Here is a 13,166-nt window from a genome sequence, read left to right as displayed (position 1 = left end):
GATATTTTCCAACACATCGTGCACCAATGGATCCAAATAACCAAATAAGACAGACCTAGCGAATAATTCCTATTGCAAAATACCATTAGTAGCTTGTCCCATGGACTCAAATTCGTATTACGATACTTCTAGATTCATGTTCAGGCCCACATTTGCGGATTCACACTTTTTGAAACATGTCGACAAATTCATAAGGAAAATACCATTACAAATTAATAAAAGATATACTTATCTCAATCAGAAGACCAATCTGGCGGACTATTGTTTCCTGCCTCTATTCGCAACAATAGATAACCCATTCAAAATTGTCCACCCTAAGAAACAAATAACCTATAGGTGAATTCTGAAGAGAAAATCCTCTATTTGCGGAATCATACATGCAAGATAGTCCTGACGGATTGTCATATCTTATGTAACACCCTACACCCAACCCGGTCGCCAAATCCAGATTATAGAGTGCTACTCTTCACATCTTAAATTAACTAGCACAATTATTAATATAGTTCGCATATTTAAAATAGTACAGAAGAAATAACATTTATAACACCTTTACTAATTGACTTCATAAATTTCTATAATAAATTTCAATGATAATTTAAGATACAACAATTTCACAAAGTAACTTCGGTCTATTGATTAATTTCTTGACATTAGAATTATATACTAACCACTTAATTAAAAATACGACTAAGACCATGACGCTCCGCCTTTAGGTCATCCCGCTGTATGCAAATTACATCTATGGATCATGTCCATCTAAACACAACAGATTCTAGCTAGGTCCCTCATGAACTCTCAAATTTCTCTTTTTACCTGCAATACATTATAACACATGGTTAAGTTTTAAAGAACTTAGCGAGTTCATACCTTATTGGTGCTGTAACACCCCTTACCCGTTACCGTTGCCGGAACAGGATACAAGGTATTACCAGAACATAACACATACCATTAAACATAACCGAAATATAAATATGTCATCCAATTTGATAGTGCATCGTATAATATATGTCTTGAACAATATTAGCCAACTTTAATGGCTTGTACAAATTAGCTGGTCGAGTACTGTAACTAATATTTTAAACCTAGACAAATATGACACGTAACAAAATAATTAAGCCTACTATACATGCCATAATTCAAAACGTTTAGTTCAAATACCCTAAAGTATGATAGTGCGGGTAGATCTTCACGATCCTTAACTCCTGAGCAAGCCGAAGAACACTATAAGACAAAAGAGAGAAACAAAGTAAGCTTATAGCTTAGTAAGTCAGTATGTAAATACTAATAAAAAAAAATCTAACATGTTTACACAACAATTCAAGTATATCTACTTTAACTTCACTATTCATTCCACTTTGATTAAGCTGTCTCTGTTGCGTCATATTCACTAAATAAATCATAACTTGAGTTACAAAACTCAAAATTCAAATCCGTAAAATTTCCCTAAATCTAGACTCATAAAGCTTTTTGCTAATTTTTTTTCTATAATTTTTGGTTCAGCCTATTACTACAGTTTATTAGTTAAAGTTTCCCCTGTTACACAGCTCGACTGATCTGACCTCTGTTCACTACAAATTGAATTTCTCTCAGTACACAATTCAAACAACCCTGAAGTCTGTTTCATTTAAAACTAGTCTCAATAAGGAATTTAGGCATGTAAACTATATTTCTTAATTTTCTTCGTACAATTTTTAATGATTTTTCAAAGTTGGAATAGGGGATCACATATTCATCCTGAGCAAGTCACATACAATTGTAAATATCTCAAAATATAGAATTCCTTTGCTTGCTCTGTTTCTTTTATATGAAAGTAGACTCATTAAAATTTAATTTCACATCTCATTCAACCTCTAATTATATTCCTCCTATTTTGGTGATTTTTCAAAATCACGTCACTGCTACCATCTAAAAACAGTTTTAATGCTAATTTCACTCTTTCACACATTCTTTATGCTAACCTTATTTTATCTTATATATGTATATACCACAAATCATTTTCACCACATTTCATTCACCATAAGTGTAGGTCCAAACCACAATATCACCACAAAACCATCCTGTTGAACAATTCGGATCAATCCTCGATATTTAATGGTTTCAAGACACACCCCACCATCATACTTCGTTTAGTTCGGCTCTCTTGTACACATGGTGAACACTTAGTACCACTCATGCGACCCAACCGATTTGTCTCGTAGCTCTCTTGTCTACATGGTGTCCTTCACTTGGAATCACGCATGCGATCTAGCTACATTTATCTTTCACGTAGCTCTCTTGTCTACATGGTGTCCTTCACTTGGAATCACGCATGCGACCTAGCTACATTTATCTTTCACGTAGCTCTCTTGTCTACATGGGATACATCTCGTATCACACATGTGACCTAGCTACAGGGTGTCTTGTAGCTTTCTTGTACACATGATGTGCACTCAGCATCATACATGTGACCTAGCTACGCTCCCTCTATTTCATTCGATCTCTCAAATGTTCAACCGGATCTCTCTCTATATTTATTTCCATTCTTCCAATAGTCGATTTATATTTTAACATCAGCTAGTATATTTATATAATAGGCTGAAATATAAGAATGTACATGAAATTATTGTAATATTTACATACAAACTTACCTTGGTGCAAAATGTGGAAATTTTGCAATTTAGTCCAAAACTTTTTCCTTCCCCCGTTCGAGATCAATTCCGCGTCTTTCTTGATCTATAATAACACATTTAGCTCATTTAATACTCATACTATTTATTTCAATCCAAAATCACATCATGGAAAAATTACATTTTGCCCCTAACTTTTCAAAATTACAATTTTGCCCCTAGGCTCGGGAATTTAATTTCAGCCCTTATTCTTATATTTTATGATATGTTGAACATTTTTCTCTTCTACAACAACATCAAATTCTCACTCTATCATATAGTTATGAACAATAGGTGTTTTCTTGATTATGCTGCTTTTACTGCGTTTTCACTTAAAACCGAGTAGCACAAGTTATTTAACATAATTTAAAACCTCATATTCTATCATAAAACATCAAAATACACAAATTTCACCTATGGGTATTTTTCCAAATGTGAACCCTAGGTTAAATTATTACTAGCATAAGCTTAATCGAGCTTAGGATTCCAAAACGTAAAGAACATTAAAAGCGGGCTTGGAATCACTTACTATGGAGCTTGAAAATTGAAGAAACCCTAGCTATGGAGAGAGGGAGAATTCGGCAGCAACTAAGGAGGATGATGATCAATTTTGTGTTATTTTTCCCATTTTATTTCATTTAATATCCAAATGACCAAAATGCCCTCCTTACTAAACTTTCAAAATTCCTTCCATGTCCTAATTTTGTCCATGAACTTAAAATTGGTCAAATTGCTATTTAAGACCTCCTAATTAATATTCCAAAACAATTTCATACTAAAACTTCGGGATGCAAATTTTGCAACTTATTCGATTTAGTCCCTACTTTCAATTTAAGCACTTTAGGCATAGAATTTCATCACGAAATTTTCACACAATCATGCAATCATATCATAAACCCCAAAATAATTATAAAACAATTATTTCTATCTCGGATTTGTGGTCACGAAACCACTATTTCGATTAGGCCCTAATTCGGGTTGTCACAATTCTCCCCCTTTTGAGATTTTCGTCCCAAAAAATCTTACCGAGAAAGAGGTTTGGGTCTGTTTCCTCATAGCTTCCTCGTGTTCCCACATAGCCTCTTCTATCCCATGTCCGTGCCACAATACTTTCACTAAAGCTATACTTTTATTTCTTAACTGTTTAACCTCTCGAGCCAAAATCTTTATTGGTTTCTCCTCATAGGTCATATCCGATCGAATCTCAATTTACATTGGGGAAATCACATGTGAAGGATCGAACGATAACGTCATAACATTGATACATGAAACACGTTATGAATTCTTTCTAACTCTGCCGGTAAGGCCAACCGATATGCCATCGGTCCAATTCTCTCAAGAATCTCGTGCGGCCCAATAAAACGCGGACTCAACTTGCCTTTTCGACTAAATCTCGGGATCTTTTTCCATGGTGACACCTTCAAGAACACTTTATCACCCACGAAATTCAATCTCTTTTCTTTTAAATCAGATATGACTTTTGTCGATCTGAAGCGACTTTCAAGCAATCCCGAATTACTTTTATTTTCTCTTGGTTTCTTTAACTAGATCAACTCCATGAATCTGCTCTCACTAAGCTCGGTCCAATATAAAGGAGTTCGACGACCATACAAGGCTTCAGACGGTGCCATTTGTATACTTGATTGATAAGCTGTTATTGTAGGCAAACTCAATCAAAGATAGATATTTCTCCCAACCACCTCCAAATTCTAAAACACACATCTAAGCATATCTTGAGTACCGGATTACTCTTTCCGTTTGACCATCTGTTTGTGGATGAAATGCGGTACTAAAGTTCAATTTTGTACCCAAAGCTTCTTGTAACTTTTTCCAAAATCTCGAGGTAAATCTTGGATCTCTATCGATATTATAGACATAGGTACTCCATGCAACTTCACAATTTCAGCAATATATAATTCGCTAATTTATCAAGTGAGTAATCGGTGCGTCTTGGTATAAAGTGGGCTGACTTTGTTAATCTATCAACCACTACCCAAACAAAGATCCTTCTTTTAGGAGTTAAAGGCAAACCGGTTACAAAATCCATGGTAATCTTGTCCCATTTCCACTCGTGCACCATTACCGGTTGAAGTAATCCTCAAGGCACTTGATGTTCAACTTTTACTTGTTGACAGATCAAACACTTGGTTACAAATTCAAATGTCCCTTTTCATACCGCCACCAATACTGACTTCTTTAAATCATTATACATTTTTGTGCTACCAGGATGAACGATAAATGACCATTGTGCGCCTCATGTAATATTTTCAATCAATTTATCATTTTTCGCACACATATCCTGTCTCGAAACATCAAACAGTCATCCGGTCCAACTCGAAAATCGAGTCGTAACTTGATTCGCATTGAGTTCTCTTGATCCGCAACTCACTATCATTCTTTTGAGCATCACAAATCAATCGGAGAAATAACGGTTTAGCTCTCATCTCTCGCTAAGATTGACCCATCATCGACAATGCTAACCCGTGTTCATGGCTCTCAAAGTAAAAAGAAATTTTCGCTCAAGGCGTCAAGAACTACATTTGCTTTTCCGGATGATAATCAATCACTAAATCATAATCCTTTAATAATTCAAGCCATCTTCATTGTCAGCAGATTCAGATCCTTTGATTCATCAAGTACTTCAAACTTTTGTGATCGGTAAAATTCGCATTTTCACCGTACAAATAATGTCGCCAAATCTTCAAGGCAAAAACAACAATGCCGGTTCCAAATCATGTGTAGGATAGTTCTTCTCATGCGGTTTTAACTGTCTCAAGCATAAGCTACCACTTTACCCTCTTGCATCAACACACATCCAAGGCACATCAATGATGCATCACTATAAATTACGAACTCCTTTCCCGACTCGGTCAGTACTAAAATTGGTGCTTCACAATCGTGCTTTCAATTTTTCAAAACTTTGTTGACATTTATCACCCATTCAAACTTAACATTCTTTTGCAACAACTTAGTCATAGGAGAGGCAATCATCGAAAATCCTTCAACAAAACGTCTATAATACCTGCTAAGCCTAAAAGCTTCTAACCTCGGATACATTCTTGGGCGGTTTCCAATCAACGATCGCAGAAATCTTGCTTGGATCCACCGAATACCATCACCGAGACTATATGCCCCAAAAATCCGACTTCACGGCCGAACTCACTTTTACTAAACTTGGCAAACAGTTTCTTTTCTCTCAAGATCTGCAATATAGTTCTCAAGTGTTCGCATGTTCGACTCATCTCGAGAATAAATTAAAATGTCATCTATAAACACTACTACAAACTTATCCAAATATGGCCTAAGATCCGATTCATTAAGTCCATAAATATAGTTGAGCATTTGTTGTCGAAAGGCATCACAAGAAACTCATAATGTCCATACCTTGTCCTAAAGGCGGTTTCGCACATCTGACTCCTTAACTCTCACCGGTAGTAACCGGACCTCAAATCAATCTTTGAAAACACTGGGCCCCTTTAACCGATCGAATAAATCATCAATCCTTGGCAACGGTACTTGTTCTTTATAGTCACCTTATCAAGTCGACGGTAATCAATGCAAAGTCTCATTGAACCATCCTTCTTCTTTACTGAATAATACAGAGCACCCAGGGAGAGAAACTCGGTCTCACAAATCCCTTGTCCATTAACTCCTCGCAATCGAGCCTTCAATTCTTTTAATTCATCGAGCCATTCTATATGGAGCAATCGAGATCGGTGCGATGCGGCAACAAATCAATGGCAAAATCTATCTCTCTGTTCGAGGCAACCTGCAATTCCTCAGAAATACATCCGAAACTCACAGACTATCGATCGATTCAAATTTCAGTTGAGGCAACTCAATATTCATTACATAAGCCGATAAGCTTCACACCCTTTTCTCATGTATTTTTGTGCGGACATGTGCGAAATCACCATAGGCAATTTATTTGATTCATCTGTTTCAACCCACGAATTTCTCCATTTTCACATTTCAACTCTAGTGTCTTTTGTTTACAATCTACCTTAGCATCATACAATGTTAACCACCATTCCCAAGATAACGTCAAACTCACCAAATGGTAACAAAGATCAAGTTGGCCGAAAACAAGGACCTTGAATCATTAATGGGCAATTCTTGCAAACCTTGTCAACTAGCACATATTGGCCTAAGGGTTCGACACTTTAATCGTAAACTCAAGAAATTCAACAGCAACTTTTTTATTGGATACTAAATTTAAGCAAATATAGGGATGAGTGGACCCGGATCAATCAATGCAATAACAATAGTATCATAGAGAGAAAATGTACCAAGAATAACATCGGAGATGATGCATCTTCTCGAGCACGATAGCATAAGCTCTAGCAGTGCTCTAGCTTCGATCTTGCCGTTAAATCTTTCATCACGCTTTACTACTAGTCCCACCTCCAAGATTTCTCGGTGGTCTACCTCTACTAGCGGTGGTATTCATCTAGCACTCAAATCTTTCTTCTTTAACTTTCTCCGGACAATCTCTAATAAAATGCTCGCGAGAACCGCTTTTGAAACAAGCTCGCTTCGTCCCCAACACTCACCATAATGTTGCTCGCCACATTGTCGACACTCGGGCTTTCTAGGTCGCACATTACCCACACTTGCCACAAGTAGCTTGAGCTTTAGACCCGAATATGCTCTACCACGATCTCTGTGAATCCCCAATTGAAACTGTCATTCGAGGGTTTGTCTCTTTGGACCTCTTTGGTTGAGATTGAAATGGCTTGCTTATCTGTCTTTTTCTCGACATCTCGGGCCTCAATAGCGCTTTTTCTTCTTTCTTTGTTCAATTCTTGACTTTAAGAGCTCGATCAACCAATACTACAAATTCTTTCAACTCCAAAATTCCTACAAGCACTTTAATGTCCTCATTCAGCCCATCTTCAAATCTTCTACACATAATGGCCTCGGTGGACACACATTCACAGGCATACTTGCTGAGTCTTACAAATTCGCGTTCATACTCTGCTATGCACATTTTCCCTGCTTCAATCCAAGGAACTCCTTCCGTTTTGATCAATAAATCGCTGACTTATGTATTTCTTTCTAAATTCTTCCGGAAGAAATCCCAAGTAACTTTTTCTTTTGGCACCATCGCAACCAAAGTCTTCCACCAGTGGTAAGCCGAATCTCTCAAAAGTGATACAGTACACTTTAGGCATTCCTCGGGTGTACATGAGAGCTCAACAAATACACGGGTAGAATTTTCAAGCCAGAATTCCGCTTTCTCAGGATCACCATCGACCTTTGCTCTAAACTCTTGGCCCTTGTTTTCTAATCTTGTCAACCGGAGGCTTGTTCATTCTTACCAAATCTATACCTTGAGCAGCTCAGAAATCGTCCGAGGTATAGGAGGGGTGGAGGAGGTTGAGCATTTGGATTTGCTCGAATAAATTCAAGATACCAATTGTTCATCATTTGGAGAAAGGCATCCGAGCCTCATCTCCTTGTCTCAATGTCTCAGTCTACTTTCCACAGTAGCGGTCCCTTGTGCGGAAGGGCGCATTACTAGCAAAGATCATCACCGCAGTTCCTTCAGGATCCATTACTATATTAAAACAAAACACGGTTTAGAATAATCGAGTCACCACACTATCACAATATTTTTATGGCATGTATAGCTAGACTTTTACACACACTTTATTAGTCCGAGAACCGACTAAACCATAGCTCTGATACCACTAAATGTAACACCCCTTACCCGTAACCATCGCCGGAACAGGATACAAGGTATTACCAGAACATAACACATACCATTAAACATAACCGAAATATAAATATGTCATCCAATTTGATAGTGCATCGTATAATATATGTCTTGAACAATATTAGCCAACTTTAATGGCTTGTACAAATTAGCTGGTCGAGCATCAGTAACTAATATTTTAAACCTAGACAAATATGACACGTAACAAAATAATTAAGCCTACTATACATGCCATAATTCAAAACGTTTAGTTCAAATACCCTAAAGTATGATAGTGCGGGTAGATCTTCACGATCCTTAACTCCTGAGCAAGCCGAAGAACACTATAAGACAAAAGAGAGAAACAAAGTAAGCTTATAGCTTAGTAAGTAAGTATGTAAATACTAATAAAAAAAAATCTAACATGTTTACACAACAATTCAAGTATATCTACTTTAACTTCACTATTCATTCCACTTTGATTAAGTTGTCTCTGCTGCGTCATATTCACTAAATAAATCATAACTCGAGTTACAAAACTCGAAATTCAAATCCGTAAAATTTCCCTGAATCTAGGCTCATAAATCTTTTTTCTAATTTTTTTCTATAATTTTTGGTTCAGCCGATTAGTACAGTTTATTAGTTAAAGTTTCCCCTGTTACACAGCTCGACTAATCTGACCTCTGTTCACTACAAATTGAATTTCTCTCAGTACACAATTCAAACAACCCTGAAGTCTGTTTCATTTAAAACTAGTCTCAATAAGGAATTTAGGCATGTAAACTATATTTCTTAATTTTCTTTGTACAATTTTTAGTGATTTTTCAAAGTTGGAACAGGGGATCACATATTCATCCTGAGCAAGTCACATACAATTGTAAATATCTCAAAATATAGAATTCCTTTGCTTGCTCTGTTTCTTTTATATGAAAGTAGACTCATTAAAATTTAATTTCACATCTCATTCAACCTCTAATTATATTCCTCCTATTTTTGGTGATTTTTCAAAATCACGTCACTGCTACCATCTAAAAACAGTTTTAATGCTAATTTCACTCTTTCACACATTCTTTATGCTAACCTTATTTTATCTTATATATGTATATACCACAAATCATTTTCACCACATTTCATTCACCATAAGTGTAGGTCCAAACCACAATATCACCACAAAACCATCCCGTTGAACAATTCGGATCAATCCTCGATATTTAATGGTTTCAAACACACGCCCCACCATCATACTTCGTTTAGTTCGGCTCTCTTGTACACATGGTGAACACTTAGTACCACTCATGCGACCCAACCGATTTGTCTCGTAGCTCTCTTGTCTACATGGTGTCCTTCACTTGGAATCACGCATGCGATCTAGCTACATTTATCTTTCACGTAGCTCTCTTGTCTACATGGTGTCCTTCACTTGGAATCACGCATGCGACCTAGCTACATTTATCTTTCACGTAGCTCTCTTGTCTACATGGGATACATCTCAGATCACACATGTGACCTAGCTACTGGGTGTCTTGTAGCTTTCTTGTACACATGATGTGCACTCAGCATCATACATGTGACCTAGCTACGCTCCCTCTATTTCATTCGATCTCTCCAATGTTCAACCGGATCTCTCTCAATATTTATTTCCATTCTTCCAATAGTCGATTTATATTTTAACATCAGCTAGTATATTTATATAATAGGCTGAAATATAAGAATGTACATGAAATTATTGTAATATTTACATACAAACTTACCTTGGTGCAAAATGTGGAAATTTTGCAATTTAGTCCAAAACTTTTCCTTCCCCTGCTCGAGATCAATTCCGTCTTTCTTGATCTATAATAACACATTTAGCTCATTTAATACTCATACTATTTATTTCAATCCAAAATCACATCATGGAAAAATTACATTTTGCCCCTAACTTTTCAAAATTACAATTTTGCCCCTAGGCTCGGAATTTAATTTCAGCCCTTATTCTTATATTTTATGATATGTTGAACATTTTCTCTTCTACAACAACATCAAATTCTCACTCTATCATATAGTTATGAACAATAGGTGTTTTTATTGATTATCTTGCTTTTACTCGTTTTCACTTAAAACCGAGTAGCACAAGTTATTTAACATAATTTAAAACCTCATATTCTATCATAAAACATCAAAATACACAAATTTCACCTATGGGTATTTTTCCAAATGTGAACCCTAGGTTAAATTATTACTAGCATAAGCTTAATCGAGCTTCCGGATTCCAAAACGTAAAGAACATTAAAAGCGGGCTTGGAATCACTTACTATGGAGCTTGAAAATTGAAGAAACCCTAGCTATGGAGAGAGGGAGAATTCGCAGCAACTAAGGAGGATGATGATCAATTTTGTGTTATTTTTCCCATTTTATTTCATTTAATATCCAAATGACCAAAATGCCCCTCCTTACTAAACTTTCAAAAATTCCTTCCATGTCCTAATTTTGTCCATGAACTTAAAATTGGTCAAATTGCTATTTAAGACCTCCTAATTAATATTCCAAAACAATTTCATACTAAAAACTTCCGGGATGCAAATTTTGCAACTTATTCGATTTAGTCCCTACTTTCAATTTAAGCACTTTAGGCATAGAATTTCATCACGAAATTTTCACACAATCATGCAATCATATCATAAACCCCAAAATAATTATAAAACAATTATTTCTATCTCGGATTTGTGGTCACGAAACCACTATTTCGATTAGGCCCTAATTCGGGTTGTCACAATTCTCCCCCCTTTTGAGATTTTCGTCCCCGAAAATCTTACCGGTAAAGAGGTTTGGGTACTGTTTCCTCATAGCTTCCTCAGGTTCCCACATAGCCTCTTCTATCCCATGTCTGTGCCACAATACTTTCACTAAAGCTATACTTTTATTTCTTAACTGTTTAACCTCTCGAGCCAAAATCTTTATTGGTTTCTCCTCATAGGTCATATCCGATCGAATCTCAATTTCTGTTGGGGAAATCACATGTGAAGGATCAGAACGATAACGTCGCAACATTGATACATGAAACACGTTATGAATTCTTTCTAACTCTGCCGGTAAGGCCAACCGATATGCCAACTGGTCCAATTCTCTCATAATCTCAGACGGCCCAATAAAACGCGGACTCAACTTGCCTTTTCGACTAAATCTCGGATCTTTTCCATGGTGACACCTTCAAGAACACTTTATCACCCACGAAATTCAATCTCTTTTCTTTTTAAATCGCATATGACTTTTGTCGATCTGAAGCGACTTTCAAGCAATCCCGAATTACTTTTATTTTCTCTTGGTTTCTTTAACTAGATCAACTCCATGAATCTGCTTCTCACTAAGCTCGGTCCAATATAAAGGAGTTCGACGACCATACAAGGCTTCAGACGCGGTGCCATTTGTATACTTGATTGATAAGCTTATTGTAGGCAAACTCAATCAAAGATAGATATTTCTCCCAACCACCTCCAAATTCTAAAACACAACATCTAAGCATATCTTGAGTACCGGATTACTCTTTCCGTTTGACCATCTGTTTGTGGATGAAATGCGGTACTAAAGTTCAATTTTGTACCCAAAGCTTCTTGTAACTTTTTCCAAAATCTCGAGGTAAATCTTGGATCTCTATCGATATTATAGACATAGGTACTCCATGCAACTTCACAATTTCAGAATATATAATTCGCTAATTTATCAAGTGAGTAATCGGTGCGTCTTTGGTATAAAGTGGGCTGACTTTGTTAATCTATCAACCACTACCCAAACAGCATCCTTCTTTTTAGGAGTTAAAGGCAAACCGGTTACAAAATCCATGGTAATCTTGTCCCATTTCCACTCGGCACCATTACCATTGAAGTAATCCTCAAGGCACTTGATGTTCACTTTTTACTTGTTGATGATCAAACACTTGGTTACAAATTCGAAATGTCCTTTTCATACCGCCACCAATCTGACTTCTTTAAATCATTATACATTTTGTGCTACCAGATGAACGATAAACAGACCATTGTGCGCCTCATGTAATATTTTACGAATCAATTTATCATTTTTCGCACACATATCCCGTCTCGAAACATCAAACAGTCATCTGGTCCAACTCGAAAATCTGAGTCGTAACCTGATTCGCATTGAGTTCTCTTGATCCGCAACTCACTATCATTCTTTTGAGCATCACAAATCAACTGGAGAAATAACGGTTTAGCTCTCATCTCTGCTAAGATTGACCCATCATCAGACAATGCTAACCCCGTGTTCATGGCTCTCAAAGTAAAAAGAAATTTTACGCTCAAGGCGTCGAACTACATTTGCTTTTCCCGGATGATAATCAATCACTAAATCATAATCCTTTAATAATTCAAGCCATCTTCACTGTCGCAGATTCAGATCCTTTTGATTCATCAAGTACTTCAAACTTTTGTGATCAGTAAAAATTCGGCATTTTTCACCGTACAAATAATGTCGCCAAATCTTCAAGGCAAAAACAACAATGCCGGTTCCAAATCATGTGTAGGATAGTTCTTCTCATGCGGTTTTAACTGTCTCAAGCATAAGCTACCACTTTACCCTCTTGCATCAACACACATCCAAGGCACATCAATGATGCATCACTATAAATTACTGAACTCCTTTCCGACTCGGGCAGTACTAAAATTGGTGCTTCATCAATCGTGCTTTCAATTTTTCAAAACTTTGTTGACATTTATCACCCATTCAAACTTAACATTCTTTTGCAACAACTTAGTCATAGGAGAGGCAATCATCGAAAATCCTTCAACAAAACGTCTATAATACGGCTAAGCCTAAAAGCTTCTAACCTC

General features: G+C 36.6%; 1 long non-coding RNA gene across 1 annotated transcript; it reads right to left on the bottom strand.

Moving 5' to 3' along the window:
- Positions 1-948: 948 nt before the first annotated feature.
- LOC128294005 (uncharacterized) lies at positions 949-2,728 on the bottom strand. The gene is made up of 2 exons (XR_008284172.1): positions 2,628-2,728; positions 949-1,221 (listed from the first exon to the last, which is right to left on the bottom strand). It is a non-coding gene; the product is annotated as an uncharacterized LOC128294005 (long non-coding RNA).
- Positions 2,729-13,166: the final 10,438 nt, after the last annotated feature.

The sequence above is a fragment of the Gossypium arboreum genome, chromosome 6, assembly GCF_025698485.1.
Source record: "Gossypium arboreum isolate Shixiya-1 chromosome 6, ASM2569848v2, whole genome shotgun sequence".
NCBI classification, from domain to species: Eukaryota; Viridiplantae; Streptophyta; class Magnoliopsida; order Malvales; family Malvaceae; genus Gossypium; species Gossypium arboreum.
This window is presented reverse-complemented; position numbering and strand designations above follow the sequence as displayed.